Genomic DNA, 24,113 nt, shown 5'->3' with positions numbered 1-24,113 from the left:
CCTGAACAGCAGTAAATGCAAATAGATCATCTATACATCTTCCAACAAAATGGATATCTATGCAATTTCATCAAAAAAATGCCTTGAGTATTCAACTCAATATAGCACAACTAACCCAAGTTGTAATACATCAAAAACATCACAAAACCATCAACAGATTATTATATAAGATGACTTCAGCATAACACAGAAACCAACTAAAGCCCTCCAAAACATCTTAAATAAATTGTTAGATATTTGCATACTTACCTGTGATCGGTTGAGCCACAGGAGTGGGAAAACAAACCGCTGTCACTGGCTGAAGCTGTGGACAGCTCCCCTGTAAAAAGGAGCAACTGCAGCCTGAGTTCCTTAGGTTCTGCAGAAATGAAATAAAGAGTTTTACTGATCTGCGCATCTGCAACTGTGGTCCATTATTGGATGCTATCACATCGGGCAACCCATGCATCGCGAATAGTCTTCTTAGGGTTTTAATGACTGCTTCAGTTGTGGTGGATTGCATAAGGCTGACCTCCAACCATTTGGAGTACGCATCCACAACTACCAGGAATGTGTGTCCCTTCACTGACCCTGCAAAACCTATGTGCAACCTGGACCGGGGCCCCGCGGGGTTTCCCATTCATGTGTGGGTATGGTGGGGGGGCGGGGTGGGGCGGGACTCTTGGCAGGCTTTGCAGGTTACCACCCAGGTACCTATATCCTTGTCTATTCCTGGCCACCACACATAGCTCCTCACCAATGACTTCATTTTTACAATTCCCGGGTGCCCTGCATGCAGCATTTCTAATATCCCCTCCCTTAGTTCTTCTGGGATCACCACCCAGTCTCTCCATAACAAACACCTTTTCAGACCTGAGAGTTCCATTTGGCAGTTTCTGAATGGCTTGATGTCCTCTGCTGTCTCTGGCCACCCGCTCCACACCCAGTTCAAAATCCATGCCAGGGTCTTGTCCTTTGCGCTAGCTCTTGCTATGCTATGGCGCAGTTTCATGAGTCTCTATTAGGAGTGTGGATGTAGATGGTGCTGGATGGCAGGGGGCATCAGCTGAGTGCATCGGCGTGGTCTATGTTCTTTCTGGGTCTGTGTATCAGGTCGTAATCATATGCTCCCAGGAATTCTATCCATCTTGTCATTCTGGGTGACAGGATGTTCAGTGTGGCCCAGTTTCCCATGATTATTCCCAGCAGCAGCTTGTGGTCTGTGACCAGGGTGAATTTTCTTCTGTATACATATTTGTGGAACCGTTTAATTTCTGTTACTGCGGCCAATGCTTCCTTATCAAGTTGGCTGTAATTTTGTTCTGTCTTGGATAGGGTTTTCGAGTAAAAGGCTATTGGGACTTCTTTTCCACCTGAGACTATGTGGCTGATGATTGCGCCTACCCCGAATGGTGATGCATCGCATGTCAGGATTAATGGGAGTGCCTCATTGTATTGTATCAATACACTGTCTGACAGGATGTTTTTTTATGCCTTTGATCGACGTTTCTTCCTTCTGTCCCCATTTCCAAGCTGCTTTCTTGTCAAGCAGTCTGTGTAAAGGTTCTGCAATCATTGCTTTCTGTGGTAAAAATATTTGATAGAAGTTAAGAAGTCCCAAGAAAACTTGTAGGCCAGTTTTATTTTTTTATCTGGGGGCTTCTTTAATTGCTTTTAGTTTGCTTTTGGTGGGGTGTATGCCTGAGCTATCTATCAGGTATCCTAGGAATTCCATCTTGCTTTCTGCTATTTGGCATTTCTGTTTTTTGACTTTTAGCCCCACTTCTTGGAAATGGCTTAGAATGGCCCTTAGGCATTTTTGTAATTGATCTTTGTCCTTGGCTGATATCAGGACATCATCGAAGTAGGGCACAACCCCCTCCAGTCCCCGTAGTAGGCGTCCCATGAGGCTCTGGAATAACCCAGGGGCTACACTGACCCCGAATTGCAAGCAATCGCATCTGAATGCCTCCCGATGTGTAATGATTGTTTGGGCTTCTGCTGTCCTTTGGTCTACCAGTAATTGTTAGTAGGCTTGGGCGAGGTCGAGCTTTGCAAAAATCTTCCCCGCCCCAAGAAATGTAAGAGGTGTTGCACCACTGTGACGGGGTATGCGTTTTGCTGTAGGGCACAGTTTAGGGGGGCCTTATAGTCAGCACAGATGCGCACTGGCCCATCTGGCTTAATAGATGTGACTATGGGGGTCTCTCATTTTGCATTGTCGATTGGTTCCAAAATCCCCTGGGCGATGAGCTTATCTAACTGCTTGTCAATCTTTGGCCATAGGGCAAAAGGGACCCATCTCAGCTTTATTCAGATGGGGGCAATGTTGGGATCTAAATTAAATGAAATGGGGGTCCCTGAGTACTTGCCTAATTGTCTATTGAACACATTCCAGGACTCTTCTATTAGGTTGTCTTCCCACTCAGTCTCGGTGATGCTGTTTATCCCAGTGATCTCAATTCCCAATGGCTGGAACCATTCTAGCCCCAGCAGGCTGGGCCTGTCCCAGTCTACTATGGTGAGTGGTAGGTAGCCTGAGAAATTCCTGAATTGTATTTGGAACTTGCCAATCCCGATCACTGGATTCTATTCCCCCCGGTAGTCTCTTAGGGTTAATCTCTGTTGCTTGAGCTTGGCTTTGGTTATGCCGGGTTTCCTGGTGTCCCAGGAAACCATCGATAGGTATGACCCAGAATCTACTTTCATCTGGCATGGGTTTCCCTCTATATATAATTGTACGTGTACCTTGCATGTGTTGGTTGTGCTAGAATGGTCCACGGTCACTGTTTGGTGAGTCTCACCTCTCTCTGTGGTCAGCTCATTACTTCTTCTGCTCCAGCCGAAGATACTTCGCCTGCTTCCAGGTTGGTTTGCCCTGCTTCTGGGGGGGTGACCCCGGCCTCTGTCGGTGGTTGCTTGGCTGTGCTGCCCTGCAGGCCTTTGCGATGTTCCCTCTCCAGTCACATTTTTGGCAGATTGGGTTGTGGAAGTGGCATTCTGACCATGGGTGGTTCCCTTTGCACCCGGCACACCAAAAGCTTTTTCTTCCATTCTCTTGGTTCTTTAGGACTCACTCCAATTGTAGTTGATGTATTTCTTTGTCCTTATCTGGATCGATTCTGATTTGATGTCCTCGTAGTGTATGGCAGTTGTCTCTCTTTGCTGCGGCGCCTTATTCATCTTCTTCATGGCAATGGCCAATTGTTGGGATGCTTCCATTGCAGAGGCTTCTTCCAGGGCCTCCTTGAACGTTATCTTGGGTTTTGCCAGCAACTGGCTCTGGAGGTTTTGATCTTGGAGTCCTAGGACTAGGCGATCTCTCATTGCCTCATCCACATTTAGGAATTCACACACGGCTGCGATTTCTCGCAGGGTTGCTATGAAATCACTGATGGTTTCTCCCTCCTTCTGATCTCATCAGTAGAACTCATGTCGCCTCACTAGGCACAATGCTTGGGGCATGTAGTAGGCTTTTAGGATCCTCTCCAGGTCAGGCCAGGCCATCATCTTCAATTCATTGGATGAGGATAGTGCCTTTGCCATTTTGAATACTGCAGGTCCACAGTATGTGAGGAAGACGGCTCTTTTCCTTCTGTTCCGATATGTGAAGATCATTTCCTTCTAGGAACATATGGAATCAGTCAATGTAGGATTCCCAGTCTTCCATGGCTGGATTGAAGGGCGCTGGAGGGATGTTGGATCCTGACATTGTTCTGGTTGCTGTTCCATTGGTAATGGCCGCCAATTGCCAAGTGGCCAATGGTAGATCTAGTTCTTTGTTGCTTCAGGATCCCATCTTCATCACCAGATCATGGGCTGACTTCAGTTTGATGTTGGATGTCATTTTGCCTTTGAAGCACTATCACAGGCAGAAAACAGAAGTGATCTACAAAAGTGAAGCTCGGATAACTTTAGGATCTGTTCCACTGCTGATGTCAGTGTGAAAGGTAATTACCGTATCTATCAGAATTGGTGATACCAGTGCCATGGGGAAATGTTTAATCTTCAATCAGTATGTCATGCCCTTGCTGCTGTTTTAGGCATTTCAAGTTTCAAACCTGTATTGGGGATCCCCTTAAATGCTGCAAATGCCTGCAACATTCTTCCCTAATTTTTCAAATTTCTTTTGTAAGGATAATCCCGTTTTTTTATTAACTACTTTCCTTCTGTAAATGACCCCTTCCTCTTTTCTGTAGCATTTGCTGCAGTTCTAGTAGTAGCCATTTATTTCATTATTTGTAATCCAGAAAGAGTAAGAATTAAAAGAAAGACTTTCCCACACTGATGTCTGTAAATTTTTAATCCCTTTTGAAACTCGATACATCTGTAGTCAGATGTTATTATATTACAATGTCTTCTGTAATCTATAGACACAGGAACCAAACTCTTTGTGTAGTTTTGTAGCAGCACCACTTGCATGTGTGCCTGGACTGGGATTCTTGCTCATAATCACTCATGCCCTGGTCATCTCCCTGAGAAACCGTGGCAACATCCCTTTAAAGCATATTCAACAGTTTCATCTGGTGCAAAATGCAGTGGCACAGGCAGCCATGTATGCCCTAAAATGGCACATATGACACCTCTGCTTCACAAACTGCATTGGTTACCAATTTGCTCTTGAGTGCAGTTCAAGTTGCTAGTTTCAATCTTTAAAGCTTTTCACAGCATGGGGCTGGGTTAGTTGAGGGACTGTGTCCACCTCAATTACATCTGCTCATCCCATTAAGCCTGGTGGAAGAGATGTGCTGTGGGCCTGCTCCACTAAGGAGTTTCATCTGGGAGGGACTGGGAGTTGGGCCTTTTCTCCTTTGGCGCTTGCCTGTAGAACTTAGGTGGAACTGACCCAATCTCTGATATTCTTTAGGAAATCCTTTAAAACATGGTTATGCCAGCAGACTTAAAGGCAGTGGTGTGATTCAACCAGTGTAACAACTGGTTCGATCAGTGCGCACACACACCAAATGCGTGCTCTGCGTTTTAAAAAGCCAATTTTCAGCTCTAATACTTACCTTCTACTCCAGCCCCTATGAACCACTGTGCCGCGCAAATCAGCTGTGCTCCAAAACAACAAAATAAAGCACAGGAAAGAGCAGGGGTTGTTGGGTGGGGCCAATTGCTCACTGGAACTACTGGTTCTCCCAAACCGGTCTAAACCAGTAGAATACCACCCCTGCTTAAAGGCCCAAAAGCGGTGGTAAATTACTGCAATGTCTTTATTGCCCATAAAAATAACACTCTCTGCTACTCTCTTATCTTATTATGTAACTGGTTGTGTTTAATTGTTGAATTTTTCATTGTTAGTTTTTATGTGTGTCTTTGTTATTGTATGTTGCCCTGAGTCATAAATCTGTGAGATAAATATGATCACAAACAAACTAATATTTTCCAATTTCCCTTTTTTCTCTATTAATCTCTTCATTTAATAAAGTCAACCAATCCTCCTCCTTAGCAAACTTAACAGTTATTTTGCCCATAGAGGTATATTATTTATTTAATTTAATTACCTCAAAAGTGATTTAAATAAAGCAATACTGCAAATTTAAATGTTTCCTTTGTCCAGTTTTATTGTTTGCACTCCAAACTTCTAACAAGCTTTTAGCTATTAAATCCCTTTATATCCTTGTAGTTTTTCTCTTAGTTTTTGATTTAATCTTTCTCAAAGGTATACTCACTGGAGTGATTCTGCTGTATCAAAGGCCTTTCTCCACTTTAAATTCTTTCCAGTCAAAAGTGTCTTAGAGAATGGATTGGGCAAATCCAGTGTCCTTTAAACAGGCTTTGCCAGAGGCTGTGAGCATGTTATATTCCTTCATATTCCTTCATAACTCCTAGCACTCTATTTGTAAATTGCCAACTGGTCTCCAGATTCTGCTGGTTTCTTCATGAGGAGCTGCCCTCCAGAGCTCCAGTGACTGGTTGCAAGGCTTTTTTGTCCTCCAGAATAGCCCTGTTATTCAGCCACACTGCACATCTAGCAGTTATTGGCTCACTGTCATCCCCATGAATGAAAACAAGTTGTCTGACATATTTCTATCTAGAAGTCCTGTAAAACAAGGGTTTTAACCTCAAACGTTTTGGGGCCAATGATATTAATTTCACTTCCCCCTTCAATGTAAAATAACTTCTTAATAGACCCTGTGGATTTTAAAACAATTTGAGTAATATATTCCTGATGAGATTGCCAAGTTTCCTTGGCATGAAAAAATATTGTCATATACTTAAAGGAGAGCATCTGTTGTATTCTATTTCCATCTATAACTCACTTTTGTTCTCCGAATTTTTTTGCAAATGCCCAAACTTTAGATTTCTGATAATTTATATTATCTTCTTCTGTTTACTGTACTGAATAATAGATCTCCTTATGGAAGATACTGTGAAAAAACAGGTTTATTTGAATCCCATTAATGTGAAACATGTCTGTACTTCTGCTCTTTGATTCTGAATATACCTTTCTCTTCTTCTTTTTCTTCTTTTAACCCACTTTTGATTTTTAGAAATGAGTGCTAGAGGAATAGTTTTACTATTCAGTTTACTTCTTGCCTGCTATACAGTATAGCCGTTTTTATAGGAAGGGCACAAACATTTCAAAACTTTTTTCTGTAAGGTGATATTACCACTCTGTCTCAAGAGATATTTGGATTCATTCTGGCTACAAGAAAGCTTGCATTCTGTTTGAAAGGCTTGCCTGAAGTGGGATGTTCCATGGAAAAAATGTCACTCACAAATTGGAACATTTTGGAGTTATTCAGAGGACTTTTAAAATGTGCTCTATTTATATCAAAAATAAAAAGAAATATTACCCCTGTAATGCGATGTATACATAGAATTTGGGGGCTTGAGGTTTCTACATCAACCGCTCACAATTCCTGGATAGATCCAACTAGCTATACTACTGCCAACCACTTTACTCTAAATAATTCCTTCAACAATGTAAGGAGGAAGAAAAATTGAACTAACTCTATTATCCTGGCTTACCAAGAAACTGCTAAAAACTAGATCCCATTCCTTGAATGAGCACATTTCTGATGCAGTACTAATTTTAAATCTTGATTGTAATGAGCAAGATCAGACAATTAGAAGTCAGTTAAAAACTTTGGAAAGAGGTGTCAATAATGTTCTGTACAGTCAATTAACATACTCGTAAACCCCGCGCCGCAATTGGCTAAAGCGCGCGGCGACCGGATTGGTCGAGCGAGCCGCACGGATTGGCCGTTAAGAATCTCCCGCGATTGGTGGAACCAAGCGTGGGAGATTCAAGCGGTGCCATTGGCCTTGACTGCTGCGGCTTGGAAATAAAAAGCCGCCGCTTCTCCTTCCAAGCTTAAGCTGTAACCGGAGCACAATAAAGAGCTGAAACCAGTCACTGACTCCGAGCTTCCTTCCTGCGCCGGACACGACAAATAACATCAAAACAACTGACAAAATTGAGCAATTGTAGTCCCCACCCCTTTTAATGTCTATCACACTCATTGCAGGGATGTAAAATATAATAAAACTTTAATTATCCGGTGTGCCTGCCATTTTGTTGTAATTGACACTTCCCTTTGCAGACCTCCCAGTTGTCAAGAAAAAAAGAAAGAAATTGGGGAAGGAAGGAATATTTGTTTTCTGAAGAGATTGATCCCAGGCAGCTGAGGTCTTCAGCACATGAGGCAAATCATACACAATCCAAGTCTTAGAGCATAAAGCAAACATATCTACACCAAATTAGTTTCACTTATTCTAGTTTCTGCAAATTATTAGCTCCAGCCAGCTAGAGTTTTGTTTTTATTTAGGATCTGAATTTCCCAGACTTGATTTGTTTATTGTTTTTCCCACTATGTGAATTAATAGGTTACCACTAATACTTTCAATGTTTGAATCTTGACCTTGACTATGTATCAGAATGGTCAAACAAATGGCAACTTCAAATCTCAACAAATAAATACTCTGTCCTACATATTGGCAAAAAAAATATCAGAAAATAAAATACAGGCTGAATAGTCAAGACCTTGTTGATGATCCAAACTCTGTCAAGGATCTTGGAGTACTCATCTCTAATGATCTAAGTGCTAGAGTCCACTGTAACTACATAGCCAAAAAGGCGTTAAGAGTTGTTAACCTAATCTTACGTAGCTTTTTCTCTGGTAATATTACACTAATAACTAGAGCATACAAAACATTTGCTAGACCAATACTCAAATGCAGCTCATCAGTCTGGAACCCACATTACGTATCTGATATTAACACAGTTGAGAAAGTCCAGAAATATTTCACAAGAAGAGTCCTCCACTCCTCTACTCATTGCAGAATACTTTATGCCAACAGACTCGAAATTCTAGACCTAGAAAACCTAGAACTACGCCGCCTTCGGTCCAATCTAAGTATAGTATATAAAATCATACATTGCAATGTCCTACCTGTCAATGAATATTTCAGCTTCAACCATAACAACACAAGAGCAAACAATAGATACAAACTCAAGATTAATCGCACCAAACTTGATTGCAGGAAATATGACTTCAGCAGCAGAGTGTTCAATGTCTGGAATACTCTACCTGTGGTTTCTTCCCCAAACCCCAAAAACTTTAACCTTAGACTGTCTACTATTGACCTCACCCCTTTCCTAAGAGGTCTGTACGGGGCATGCATAAGCGCATCAACATCCCTACCGTCCCTGTCCTATTGTTTCTTTTATTTTTGTTTCTTTTATTTTTATTTTTTATATGTATTCATGTATTCATAACTATGTTTTTACTTATACCTATTATCTTGTAAGCAATTGACAAAAATAAATAAATAAAATAAAAATCTTCTAAAATTCAATTATTGTGCTTCTCTTCTGTCCCTGGTTGTTGATTTGGCTTTGGGATGTCATCACCAACTTGAATTAATTGTGACATGCCAATGGGATTCTCAATCCTATGTGATTTCAAGAAGAAAGTTCTTTTTAAAAAACTAAATAATAAACATGATGATTAGCTTCCCATCTGACAAAAGAACAGCAACAAACAGAGCATTTGCTAGAGGTGGGTGGTGGGTGGGGGTGGAATCAAAGTCAAGATAGTGATGGTGTTGAGGGGGACAGCATGATTAAAGCCTCTCCCCTTTTGCACAACTTTCCAGAAGAAATGTATGGCACCTGGGAATATCTTCCTGCCATAGTGCCCTTTTTGACTTCAGCAACTTTCCCTAAATCACAATTTTTCACTGGGTTTAACTGTACCTTGGAACATGGAGCAAAATAGTAGGTGTTAATCTATGAGGAATCTAGGGTTCTACTGTTATTATTTCTGCAAAGGTTGTATTTTCCTACTAGGACTGCTTTTTTGGGAAAACTGTAGAATATATTATAGCTTTAAGATACAGGTAGTCCTCAAATTGCAACCATAATGGAGCTCTCCCATTTTGGTTATGAGTCGTGACAGGAGTAAAGTGAGATTTAGAGGCGCTTGAGTCTGTGCTAGGTCTCTCAGGGTCTCCCACATCTTGAGGTACCCTGTGCGCAATTTAACAACTACATCAGGGAGTGCCTGGGTAGAGATCATTTAGAAAGGCAATCACATCACAGTGTCAGCCATAATGGGTAGACTCCCATAACCATAATGGGAAGACAGTTGTAATTCTAAGTCTATCAATTATAAGTTCTGCAACTGGATTAAGAAAAATCTCCAAAAGTGGCCATCTGACAAGTGAATGACTAGCTAGTTAATATAATCTGGTGGCTTGACACTTATGATTGCTGACAGGAGATTCACAAGACCTTGGTATCCAAAGTTGCTTTCATAGTCAGTGACAACTATACAATGAATCTTATTTGTATTCTTGATTTGAGTGCCTTGGGCTGTCTTTGTATGCTTACTCAAGAAACAGAAAAGATGTTCTTCTTCCTGATTCTATTATTAAATCTGCAGGAAATAAAACAAAAGAAATTCCTGAGGTGGGATAAAAAAATGCCAACAATCCCACAGCATCAGGATGTATAGCAATTATAATGCACACCACACAAATTATGAGTCATTCAGCCTATAAATATATTTCGCCCAAAGTCTTGACATTCTTCATAGTTATTTAAGCTATTTTATAATTTCATTATGGCTGTCTCATCCTCCTATGGTATTATTAACCATTTATTAACCATTCACTTAATCTTTTGGACCTCTCAATACAGGTAGTCCTTGACTTACGAACAAAATTGGGTCCATAATTAATATTGCTAAGTAAGAAATTTGTTGAGTTTGCCCCATCCTATGACTTTTCTTGCTACATTTGTTAAGTGAACCAATTGTTAAATTAGTAACACAGTTGTTAAGTGAAATTGGCTTCCCTATTTGACTTTGCTCATTAGAAAGTCGTAAAAGCAAATCACATAACCACCAGACACAGCAACCATCATAAATATGAACCTGTTGTCAAGCATCCGAATGTAAATCATGTGACTATGGGGATGCTATAATGGCCATAAGTATGACAAATTGTCATAAGTCTCTTTTTTCAGTGCCATTGTAAGTTTGAAGGGTCACTAAATGAACTGTTGTAAGTAGAGGATTTCTTGTATTAATCTAAATTTTGATGATACAGTTCACAGTCTTTGCCCTTTTAGAACAGAAGAATGGGTTTGTGAGGATATGGGTTAATATGAAGCCTATCATCAAATGAACATTTAAAACTGATTTCAATTTAACTTTATATAAACTTTGTATTAAAATATTTATTGGCAGCATCACAGAAGAGATTCTGAAGTCCTGGTTAACAAAGAAGCATGAGAATGAGATTCAAAACAACGGCACCTTAATTACACTAAGTATAAATTGTACAGGACAATTACTTAAGTAGGCTTTCAAGATTATGATGCCTTACTCTAGAAACAAGAAAATTATTTCCAGAAAGGTAATAATACCTATTTCCCCAGTTTGCCAAGCTCACAGAATTTGATAACATACAAAGATCAATTTATGCCACAAGTAAAGAATTATCTAGAACAGCCTTCTCTAACCTATTGGTCTGAGGATTCACTGGATTTCAGTTATTTCTATCAAATGGAACTGCCTATACCAGAAGAAAATCTACAAACAGCAGTGTTTATGAATTTGTTTATTTATGACATTTATTTGCTACATATCTTATTTTTTATTGATTTGATTTGATTTGTCAATTGCTTACAAGATAATAGGTATAAAAATAAACATGAGTATGAATATAGGAAATAGGTATGAATAAATGGAGACAATAGGACAGGGATGGTAGGCACAATTGTGCACTTATGCACGCCCCTTACAGACCTGTTAGGAATGGGATGAGGTCAATAATGGATAGGTTAGGGTAAAGGAATAGGGGTTAGAGGATGTAACAAAAGAGTCAGGTAGTGCATTCCAGGCATTGACCACTCTGTTGCTGAAGTCGTACTTTCTGCAATCAAGTTTGGAGCAGATTACATTGAGTTGTATCTGTTGTGCGCTCTTGTATTGTTGTAGTTGAAGCTGAAGTAGTCATTGACTGGTAAGACATTGTAGCTGATAATTTTGTTTACTACACTTAAGTCCAACCATAGGTGGCGTAGTTCTAGGTTGTCCAAACCTAAAATTTCAAGCCTGGTGGTGTAGGGTATTCTGTTGCAAGCAGAGGAGTGTAGTACTCTTCTCATAAAATACTTCTGGATTTGCTCAATTGTATTAATATCCGATATACAGTGCAGATTCCAGACAGGTGAACTGTATTCGAGTATTGGTCTATCAAAGGTTTTGTATGCCCTAGTTAGCAATTCAGTATTACCGGAGGAGAAGCTTCGTAAGATTAGATTTACAACTCTTAATGCCTTTTTGGCAATACTGTTACAGTGAGCTCTGGTACTTAGGTCATTTGATATGAGTACTCCAAGGTCCTTGACAGAATGAGGGTTGTCAATGAGGTCATATCTGCCTAGCTTGAATTTAGTGTACTGATTTTTTTTTATCAATGTGTAGGACAGAGCATTTGTTGGTTGAGATTTGGAGTTGCCAATTGTTTGACCACTCAGACACATAATCAAGGTCACTTTGAAGGACGGTAGCATTGTCGGTGGTGTTGAATAGTTTTACATCAGCAGCGAAGAGGACACAGTTGCTTATAAGGTGATCGCAAAAGGTCATTTATGTAGAGTATAAAGAGTGTGGGTCCTAGAACGTTGCCTTGGGGGACACTGCTGTTAACTGGTGCAGAGTTTGATAGGGTGCTTCCTATTTTTACTATTTGTTCCCTGTTTGACAGGAACACAAGTAATCCACTTATGAAGGGATCTGGAAATGCCATAAGAGTTTAGTTTTAACAGTAGTTTGTCATGTACTACTGAATCAAAGGCTTTGCAGTAGTCTATGTAAATTGCATCTATTGCTTTACCCTGGTCGAGTAGAGCAGTCCATATGTTTTTATAATGTAGGAGTTGCAGATTGCAGGACAATTTTTTCCTGAAACCAAATTGTTTTTTGGAAAGTAGGTTGCTTGACACTAGGTGGAGGGTAATGGATTGGTTAATGATTGATTCCATGACTTTGCATGTGACACAACACAGTAAGATTGGTCTGTAGTTTTCAACCAGGCTAGGGTCACCTTTTTTGAAGATAGGGATGACTGTTGCTAAGGACCATAGGTACATTAAGGAGCTGGTTCTGAATGATATCTCATATATTATGCTTGGCAATGGAGAGCTTTTTTAAGAAGTATGCACATAAGCCATTGGGACCAATAGATGGGGATGGTTTTAGGTTACATAGTGTCTTTTCTATGTTATCTTCTGTAAAGTCAATATGTAATAGATAATTGCAGTAAATTGGGGTACAACTAGGAAATGTGGAGCATGAGCCATTGCTATTTACAAAGACTGAACTGAAGAATATGTTGAAGAGGTTGGCTTTAACAGCTTCATCACTACAGTCTTTTCCATTTAGTCTTTTTAGGGGTAGGATGGTTCTTGAGTCTTTAAGTTTGGTGTTTACAAAGTTGTAGAAGGCGTGGGTGGATTTTGTGCATAGGAGGTTTTCCTCTTGCTTGCAATGCCCAATGCCTCTGTGCAGCTTACAACATAAAAACATTAAAAGCATTTAAACCATTGACAAATAAAATCATGAGCACCAGATGGGAAAAGAGGAAGCTGGACAAATGGGGGAGTGCAGGAGAAGAGGTGGAAACTAAGTTTTAAGTATACCAGTACGAAGCTTCTCCATTGGTTCCCCAAGCCATCTCATAGAATCAGGTTTTATGACTCTTACTCTTTTCCCACTCCACTTCCCAATCTTTGGTGAAAATACGAAAAGATACTGTGATTGATGGAATCAAAGGCAGATGAGACACATCAGGGCAAGAACGTTGGACACATTCTATCTTATCATGGATTGTCTGCAATAGCATCAACCCAGTCTTGGTTTCATGTCCAAGTTTGAAACCTGACATTCTACTTTATCCAGGGCTCTTTGCAGGCTCTCATGTTGCTAGCAGATGTGAATTGCAGGTATGTTTAAAATCCAATAGGAACTAAAGCAGAGTTTTGATTGCGTTTATTTTTATGTAACATGATAATATTCGCAACTGCATGAACAATGTTATTCTTGCATACTACCAAGCTATATTCTTGCCATAAACAACAAATCAGTAATATTTTCTGGGACAGATCTTAGGATGTCAGAGATTCCCCCTCCCCCAAAGTTAGAGGCTGACACCACCACCCCCTTGACCCTCCCAACCTTTAAGGGAAGAAATGCAGCAACAAGTACCTTTTCCTGTCTGCCTGTTAGATTCAGAGATTTCTGAATTTGGAAATCTCTAAAAGGATGTGACTTAGCAAGATTAAGAATTCACTAGATCCCAAGCTTCCCTTATCCGCCACTCTACTAACAATTGCTGATAAATTTGAGTTGGTTTAAATTTATTCACTCATGATGTATAATTGGAAGGTTTTTGTTTTTCAAATCACAAAAAATAGGATGGCAGCAAATGGTGCTTTTCTAATTGCCTTGCCATTCTCAGAAAGATGATTTGAATCACCAAGCTATTTCTGTTTTTTTTAATCCAGTCTTTATGATTTTTATAAATAACTCAAGGTGGCAAACTATCGACATTCCTCCTTCTATTTCCCCCAAAACAACCCTGTGAGATGAGTTGGGCTGAGAGTCACCCTGTCTGCTCTCATGCTTGTCTCCTGGTTTCTAGCCTGATGCCTTCACCATAACACTACATTGACCCCTACTACTTCATTTAAAAGGCATGAAATTAATAAAACCACTATAAACTGATATTTTCAATGTTATTAAGATGTGTAGCCACTGGAAAATATCTCAGTTCAATGATTGAGAAGATACAGGACATACTAAGATTAAGTTAGTTAATATAATTAGCTATTTGCTTATCTACCCAATGGATTTTGGACACCCATGCATCTTTTTAACTTAACTTACTCTTTCCTGACTTAGCTTGCAAGTTACTCTGAGCAAGTTACTCTGAGCATTTATTGCAAGGGTAGGAAACTACATCTGGCCCAACATCCCATTTTTCCTCCCCCACTTTTCCTTGGTCAAGGAAAGGATTTCAATGGAAAAATTTCTCCTTTCATATTTCCTTGCCTTTGCCTCCCACTCAACTGCTGTGCTCAGAACAAAATTGGGAGAAATTACTAAAACCTCTGACTGTGTGAATCAAGAAAGTTATCATCTCTCTCCATGCAGAAGGAAAGGGAAGGAACTAGTAATTCACAGCCTCACCTGCACACAGCAGGAAAATATCAATTTTGTTCACAGCTTGATGGAATAGTTGTTTCCAGCTTCTTCCTATACATGGAAGAAATGTTTGATTTCATGGACACAGAATAAGCTGATTCTTACTCCTGTATATGGGGACTTCAGATTTGTCAAATTGTTTTGATTTTTAAAATTTCAGAATTTGTTAAGATGATTTGAAACACAGGGTGTCTCTGGGCCTAAGAATGTATGTTTTTTGAACTAGAATAGAAATTAGTTCCATTGTATGAAATTATCTTTCATACAAAAATGGAGTCTTGAATATTGTAACTATTTCTTAGACACACTTCCTGTTACTGTCACTGATAACAGATAATCAGAGTTGGAAGGGTCCTTGTAGGTCATGTAGTCCAACCCCCCGCCCAAGCGGGAGACCCTACACCATTTCTGACAAATGGCAGTCTAATCTCTTCTTGAAAGTCTCAACTGATGGCGCTCCCACAACTTCCGAGGGCAAGCTGTTCCATTGGTTGATTGTTCTCACTGTCAGAAAGTTTCTCCTTATTTCCAGGTTAAATCTCTCCTTGTTGAGTTTCCCTCCATTATTCCTTGTCTGGCCTACAGGTGCTTTAGAAAATACCTTGACCCCTTCTTCCCTGTGGCAGCCCCTCAAATATTGGAAGACTGCTATCATGTCTCCCCTGGTCCTTCTCTTTACTAGACTAGCCAAGCCCAGTTCCTGCAACCGTTCGTTGTATGTTTTAGCCTCCAGTCCCCTAATCATCCTGGTTGCTCTTCTTTGCACTTTTTCTAGAGTCTCAACATCTTTTTTATAATGTGGTGAACTGAAGATAAACCATTGGAAGATCCATGGTGATCTGAGGTAGACTACCCAAATATTTATCAATCAATCTCAAGATTTTTCCCCATGGAAACAACTTTTGGGTTTATTGCTTCAAATTAAAAGAAATGAAATTTGTTACTTTGGGATTTGAAGTTTTAACCTTAACTTATTTATGGCTATGGAAATACTGTGATTTATTTTAGTTGAAAGGATTATTGTATTTTATGCTTGTAACTGTACCAAAGTCAGAAATTACATTTTAAATACTTTCTTTCCTTCTTGTCTGCACTCCCTTTTTTCTATATGCCTCTTTCCTTGTTTTTTGTATTTCATATTTTTCTGCAATTCAATAAAATTGTAAAAACAAAATCTCAACTTGTTCCCTTTCGGTCCCGCTCTATTACAATTCCTGAGGTTTGTGAGCTGCCACTCTGAATATCTGTTTTAGAGCTTAACCACCTGTAATAACCATCTGCAACTCTCTATTTGTTGTTGCATAGGTCACTAACAATTTCAAAATCAATCTGTAAGACTAGAGAAGAGTTTTTAGCTACATCTGAACTTCAGAATGCAAAATAGCATTCAAGCATGAATCCTATGCTAGATATGAATGCTTCTGTATATTTCTCTCTCCTCTTTCTTATACATAATTATATTATTCACAAGCAGTTGGTATTCTTCATCTGTTTATTGAGCAGAACATTGAATTAACACTGTCTTAGCAGTTATACCAACCACAGATGCAAACATAGGGATTGAAATGGATTCTCATTGAAATCATTGAGATATAAGCATTATTAAATGTACTGGGGGGCATCCAGTGCTCCACAGGGAGAGTCAAAATGGTATTTAGATATTATCACAGCTATTATCATTTTGATATTTTTCACCCCATGAAAATCCCTGATTGAGTGACTGAAACAAAAGCATAAACCTGATTCAAGTATATATATGTGCTGTATCTTAAAATATATGTGTAAAAGTAGCTACTTCTACCTTGACAACCTCCCCTCCAGCTAGTCTACTAATAAGAAGACTATAAAAATTCCATTCTGCTGTCTCCTCCTAAAGAACAGCTGTCCAGAGTAAAGATGGGCAATCCCTTGTTTTTCCTTTATCTATAAAGATTTCATCTGCCAGAAATCACTGCTGGCTGCCAGTGATTTTGCTGCGCCATTTCCAATACTTTGAGGCATCCATTAATTATTACATCATAGAGCTTTACCCAGAAACACCAGAACATATATGTATTGCTGTCTTGATTGTCAGGTTAGATGGTATATAGAGACCACCACAAATAATAAACAATCATAATTAAGATGAAATTGTGTTATTTAATTCCATGAGGTTTAAGTCTTCTTCTCCAGTTTATAAGTCTTCTTCTCCAGTTTATAATGTCTCCTTGAAATTATAGTCTTCAACATATTTTGCTAGACAGCTAACTATTGATAAACAGGGTCTCTTTGAATTATTAATTGGTTAACACAAGTTCTACAGCTGTCCATCTTACCACAGTGATTCCAGGCAAGTAAGTTGTAGCTACTGTACTTTTGATATACCACAAATATACAAATATTTGTATAGAGTTTTCTGAGTTGTCTATTGTAGTAATGCAGTTTTCAAAGCATTATATCATATAAATGTTAGTGCTCTGGTATATTAATCACACTGTAGTAGCTGGCAGGCTTATGGCTTCTAAGCTGATTGTTTAAGAAAATATCAATGTGATTTAGACTATGCTGCTCAATTACATGTTCCATATCCTATCTACCTTCTGAAATTATTCCTGGTGGAATTATATCATCTTGTTTTTAGTGCATAAGAAGAAGCCACACTAAAGCAGTTTCTTCCATTTTGAAATAAAGGATTAGGTAAAATAAATAGGAGCAAACATGTAGGGGTAATAGCAGAATTTAACAAAAATTAAAATAAAGCATGTTGTACTCTGACAATAAAGGTAATAATAATAATCAACATGTTGGTTCCAACTACAGTAAAAACAGAATGTATTTCCAGCTTCATCTCCTAAGAAAAGAAGTTTTATGGGAGCATTTTAAATATCTAGACTTCAAACTCCATCCATGATTCAAGGGGAAATTGATCCAGAGAGAAGAAGCTAAACAGAAAAAAGCTCTAAAATAAAGAGGTACTAATTTTAATGCATTAAATTTATAAATATGTTTTTCAAGTAGCGGCATATGCCTCTATGCAAGGTCCAGTTTATCAGTTGTCACTTAAATGCTCCCATAAACTAAAGCAATTGATAGAAGAAAGAGTCAGGATTTCTTGGGAAAGATGCAGAACCAGTTAGAATTGCCAATAAGCCTTTGCTTATTAAACTAAACCTCACACCAAATTGAATCATATATTTCAAAGTAATCCATAATCTTATCCTCCTCCTAATGCCAATAAAAAGTTTCTACCCTAAGAATAGTAATTTCTAGTAATCTCTACTGCAATTTAAGACTATCACTAATCTGCAAAAAAGTCTTTAATCCAAGTAGATTAAGTTTAACATAGATCTTAAAGAAGTTTAGTCCTAACATTTACTTCAATGTACCCACAATAGAATTTGTTTAAGTGTAAGTGTAAAACTGATCTACCAATATTTTACCCTAAAAGCTGTCTGCTAAGTAGCCATTATTGTGGTATAATTTTTAAGATTATCACTGCCATTCACCCAAAACTAATCCTATCACTGACTTTAACTATAGACATCATGGACACCTAACTTTAAATTCATCATAATATGCCAAAAACACTTTTTAAACAAAAAAAATTACCATGTCAAGCAATCCTTTTACAAAATAAAATCTACCTATTGCTTACAGGAATCACCAGAAGGCAATAACTATCATCTGGCTGAAAAATATTCCCCATTCCTGTTTTAAAGGAAATAATCCTTCTTTGGTGACATATTTTAGAAGGGAATGCTGTGAAAAGAGTAGTTCTCTCAAGCCACTTTGAAATGAAGTACAACATCAATGAATTAAGTTTTCTGCTGCAAAAGATATGACAATGATTTGACACTCCACCAACAGAATTTCAAAAAGAAGACATCAAGCAATTCTTTTGTTGAATAGGGCTGATTGTTGGAGTTTGAAGGAGAACCTTTTTTTCCAAAACTCCATTGCTGATAATCCCTGACTTAACAAGAATCTATTTTTATCTGCTTTGCCCATTTTATTTTCTTCAACAAGAAAAAGAAGTTGCAGGTATTCTAAATGGCTTGATAAATTATGATGGTCTCCATCTATAGATTCCAATTTTTACTCTTCCACCTCCGTGTATTTAAACCAATTAAAAGAATAATTACTTATTTAAACTTTGTCTCATGGGCACTCCAGGTTCATCTGGTATGGATTGTTGGCATTAATAATAAAAATGATTATATGGTCATTGGGTAATCATTAGTTTGATGGCAACATTTCATGAAGATAAGAACACTGCAGTGTTGTTGTTGGTGGTGGGGATGATGATAATGATTATTATGATCTCTGGATCTGAGTCTTGCCATAACCGCATCTAATAAATTTTCAACCCAATTATGCACTGGTAAGTCTGTAATTCATAACCATGTATATACAGGTAGTCCTCAACTTACAACTGGTTGCTTACTGACAATTAAAAATTCCAGTGGACATAATGGATTGGTGCATATAACTCACATTTGAAGTTCCAACAGTCACCTATCCACACAGTCATGTGAATACAGGTCATATGCTTGGCAACCAAATAAACTTTATGCTGTTTGCAGCATCCCACAGTCATGAGACCATATTTTATGATTTTGCTGGAAAATGGCATTTACTTCAATTTTTGGCAAAACTGCCCCCTCAGAGAACCATTAATTAGCTTAATGACCGTGGTGTTTGTTTATAATTACCAAAAAAGATAACATTTGGTTAGTCACAAGATCAACTTGTTTTATAGTAGGCTCCAATATGGTCATAAATAAAGGACTACCTGTAATAATAATGAATATTGTTTTCACAAGTAGACTTTCACACAACAGCATCAAATTTCTGCCGGTTTACTTTAAGAAATAGGGTAGTATATGTTTACTACACTTTCCTCTAATTTTGCACTTTGAAGATATACTGGTGTCCAAGTTCCTTTTTGGCAAAAAAAAATTATGATAATCTAAAATAATTCATCAGATAGATAGTAGATTAAAATGTTGGGGAGAACTACATCTAAATATTCATACAGTTGCAAAGTTCACTGGGTGAGGCTGCCTTAATCTACATCTGATCTACCTCATAGGGCTGTTGCATTGATCAAGGAGAAGAGACCCCACCATCTCAACTACTTGGAAGGAAAGATCGCAATAAAGATCATTGCTTTATTTTTGTTGTTACCTGGTAGACTGAATGAGATTTATCTTTTGTAAATATTTTATTATTTTTTATAGAATGCGTTACATATTGATGTATGCAATCCTGAATTGTGTCCTGGCAATCAAATAATACAGGCCAGAGCAGGGAAGGGAAGGGAAAGGCAGGGAAGGGAAAGATAGATTGAACTGATGAGCTGAGTACTTTTATTAGCTTTCAGCTACGTTTTCTGCCCTCTTCTTATTTCCATTGTTTGCAAGGTTTTGATTTAAGAGAGTGAGGATAGAGAGGTCATTGTCTAAGGAAATATATACATACATCTGATAAAGTGCATACTCATGGGTGAAGTAAGTGGGAATCTGAGTAGTTTGTGTTAATTGATCTCACTGGATTTAAGCCATCTGAAGAGAAGGAAAACTATCAGTTCTGTCTCAACATAAACTCTCTTCTATCCTGCCTCGAATTACATCTAGAAATTATGTTTGCAGTTTCAGAACAATAGATGGAAGAAAACTATAAAGCCTTTTTATTTTAGAATAAAAGGGAAATCAATTTAATTATAAATACACCTAATGGACTTTTTGATAAATTAATATACCTTTTCCCATTATTTGATAAGTGGATTTTTTTAAAGTTTTAAATTAATTTGACAAGTAGCCATGGGATTTTTGGTCTAATAACACTAATGATGAAGCACCCATAGCAAATTAAAGGCAGAATGAAAATCTATTAACAGGCTCCTTAGTTGCCATGAAATCAGTGAACTGTAATGTAAGGCAGGATTACTGATTTTTAATATAACCATTGGCATGACTTTGTTGTGAACCTGTGATTTGGAGAAGACCCATGGCTCATAGAAATTTCTTTTCTTGTTGGATTTTACTTTGGATAGTAATAGACAAAAATGCAGTTGCCAGGAGTCAAAAGTTATTTCCTAGACTAACTTAAAGCCAAGAGAAACCATACCAAATGAAATGATCCCTTATGAACAAACAACAGAGGAGCAGGAAAGAGGAAATGCAAGACCCAGAATTCCTATTCTAGTTCTTTGCCCAAAGTTGACTCTTCTCATTCAGTCCAAACATCTCAAGAAGGTCCACTGAAAGTACCCTGTAGCCACTCCACTAGGAATAGGTGATATCTGAATGAGGTCACAAGCCTTGTTATTCAATATGCATCTCTGAGGCATTCTCTGACCTTGCTTTTCTCAGAGAATTAAAATACTTGTTGTGCCAACCATTGGGCACTAATTAAACTGAGGGATTTGAATGTTCTGTGTGCATTTATTTGTTCTACACTGTTATTCTTGTTGTTATTTTAATTGCTTGCGTTGTATTATGGTAGCCAGAGATTATGATGAGGTAGTCTATCCATCTTGTAAATACATAAATAAATAAACAAATTGACTATAACTGTCCAGAAACTCATGAATTTAATGAAGCAGCTAGCAGACAAATTTCTCTGCACAAAAACTGTCTGAAGTATATACATAGTTTCTAAGCAAAGCTTCTTATTTAAACCTGATCTTCCGGATCTCAAGAAATAAAATTCTTGCATGTACTGTTCCCAAGGTAATAATTCCCAGGAGTTATTTGCACTTCCTGTATGGCTCATCACTGTATACTCCACTCATATTCCTGAGTGGAGGAACTAATATTGTAATTTTCCTTCAATTCCCAGCCCACCCACCACAAATGCACTCCTGCTGGTCACTTTTCAGCTGTATTTCAAAACTACTGTTTTCTAACCCAACTCTTCTTAAGCCTTTCAGAGTATTTCCAGCATTCTAGGAGAAGTCCCAGTTCTAAGTTGGCTGCAGTTCCTTCTTCAGCAATTGCTGGATACTGTCCTGGACAACCATTTTCTCCTACTTCGTTGGGCTGTTATGTTTTCATGTGGTCAGCAATTACTATTTTTTTATATTGTGGTTTTTAAAATAACGTTATCTCAACAACTATCAGATACTAACAGAGAACATCTGATGAGTGAAGCTCATAAAAATTTAAACCTCACATAAAGTTGTTGATCTAAAAAGGTGGTATCAAACTCTTTCTGGGTTTTGTGGGTTGTTTTTTAAAATCTGACATGGCAATTAGATAGTCTGGCAAATAATAATGATTTCCAGCCTGAGTATACCAGTTCATAGACAAATAAATGAGCAAATATATCTTCATATGTCATTTGGGGAAAGCTTCACTTTCAAACAGTTGGAAAAGATTCAGAGAAGAGTAGTGAAAATTGTCAAGAACTATAAACTATATAAAGAGATCAAACGACGTCAGCATATTTAGCCTTGGAAAAGACCATTGAAATGATATATGACAGCACATTTTAGGGCTATCACATTGAAGATGATTGATTATGTGCCATCAATAGTTTTCAACTCCTAATGACAATATGAATAGATTTTCTCCATGACATACATTGAAGATGGTCAAGATTTATTCAATCCCAGTCCAAAGTGGAGGATAAGGACAGTATATTTAAATTACAAAAAGCCAGATTCCATGTAAGTGTTTGTGAGGGGATGTCCTGTGCAGTAAGAGCAGTTTTATAATTAAACCAATTGCCCAGAGAGATTGTGGAGTTCTCTTTGATGTATTTGTTTGTATTCAACTATGTGTGTGGAATACTTTGATTTGGATTCCTACCTAAGTGGGACTAATTAGCTCCTTTCTGATTTTGATTTTAAGAACATCATAGAACATCTATGTAGTGCATGGGTGAGAAACTGAAACCTTCCAGATATTGCTAAACTACAGCAATATCGGTAGGAATCTTATTACTCCTGTATTACCCATGCTACCAATGGTTGTTCTACAAAATCTGGAAGCTACTTAATTCCCCATTTCTGTTTTAGCAGAAACAGTACTATTCTTTAACCAAGCAGATACCAGATTTTAAATTAAAACTTAATAATGGGTGTTGCTCTTTAACGAAGAGTGTAATTGGTGACCTCCACTGGCAAATGTAGGAATAATTCAAGTTTTACAATAAAACTTTATTTTTAAATACCTCAGGATATTTTTAAGCTCTTGCTTATCTGATTATTATCAATAGCCAAGGATCACAGCTTTACCCCAGATCAAATGAAAAATACAGTGGAAGTATTGTCCTGCAGCTTGGAAGTTGTAAGGGTTTTGTTGAAACTAAACCAAAACAAGATGGACTAGTTGTTGATCCAGAAGCCAACCAATTCCAAGAGTTTAATTTTCAGTACCAGAGTATGTTGTATGCCACTCCAAAGGGAATTGGATTATAATCTGAGGTGGGGAGGGGGATGTTTATGGACTCACATATCTTGTGAAATCAACAGGGATAGTCTGTAGCCAGAAAGCCCCTTGCCCACCTTCCACTAATATATCAACAATCATTCCTGGACCAAGGTATAATTTGTTTCATGCTCACATTACCTTGCAACTGGAATGTAATTCAGGATACATGAAACCATCCCTGAAGAGGACTATCTGGAAACTACAATTGATGTATATTATAGAGATCTATGGTTTATTGCCAAATATGGGCACAGGAGTGGAGTCTGATGTCAGACTCCACTCATTGGACTGGCCACTGGTGGGAGAAATAAAGTCCTGTCAGTGGCTGAAACATTGGACAGGGCTGGCTATATAAGATGGTGCCAGCCACGGCTGAGCTGCTTGTGTTTAAATGGCACTAATAAAGAAGTTACCTGTGACTGCTGTGTCCTGCCTCTTCAATCCGCACACCCACTTAACACTGGCGATGAAGGTGGGATACTGAGCTGAGGAGAGAATCAGCCATCTTTACCAACCACCGCAATGATTGCTACCTCACCGACCAGCATGGCACACCGCCCGATGTCAATCCCCTACGATCCAGCCAAGGAGAAATGGTCCTCCTACATGGGCCGATTCAAACTATACCTGGAAGTAAATGGATTCCAGGCTGCCCCCATTGCAAAGAAGAGAGCCCTGTTTCTAACATATTGTGACTCCAAACTCTACGAGATGGCAGACGCTCTTGTAGCCAACGAGCTGGACAGTGTATCCTGGGATGAGCTTCAGCAAGCCTTGAATGAGTATTTTGATCCATCGCCATCCTACCTGGCCAACCGCCATGAATTCAATATGCAGAGCCAGAGAGAGGGGGAGACAATTAATACATTCATGGCCGTGCTTTGGAAGCTGTCAAAAACTGCAAGTTCCCCAATACCAAGGGCGTGATCCGGGATTGGCTCATCCTCGGAATGAGAGACCTGAGCCTACAAAAGTGACTGCTGACCCAAGA

The 24,113-nt window shown here is 38.5% G+C and overlaps 1 long non-coding RNA gene across 1 annotated transcript; it reads right to left on the bottom strand.

The window, feature by feature from the left end:
- Positions 1-249: 249 nt before the first annotated feature.
- Positions 250-23,607, bottom strand: LOC148128808 (uncharacterized). The gene is made up of 3 exons (XR_015745553.1): positions 23,536-23,607; positions 14,691-14,756; positions 250-358 (listed from the first exon to the last, which is right to left on the bottom strand). It is a non-coding gene; the product is annotated as an uncharacterized LOC148128808 (long non-coding RNA).
- Positions 23,608-24,113: the final 506 nt, after the last annotated feature.

Source organism: Notechis scutatus, chromosome Z, assembly GCF_049901735.1.
Source record: "Notechis scutatus isolate UNSWTSFEM ecotype Mainland chromosome Z, rNotScu1.2, whole genome shotgun sequence".
Classification (NCBI taxonomy): Eukaryota; Metazoa; Chordata; class Lepidosauria; order Squamata; family Elapidae; genus Notechis; species Notechis scutatus.
The sequence above is the reverse complement of the archived record's forward strand: the minus strand, read 5'-3'. Positions and strand labels throughout refer to the sequence as shown.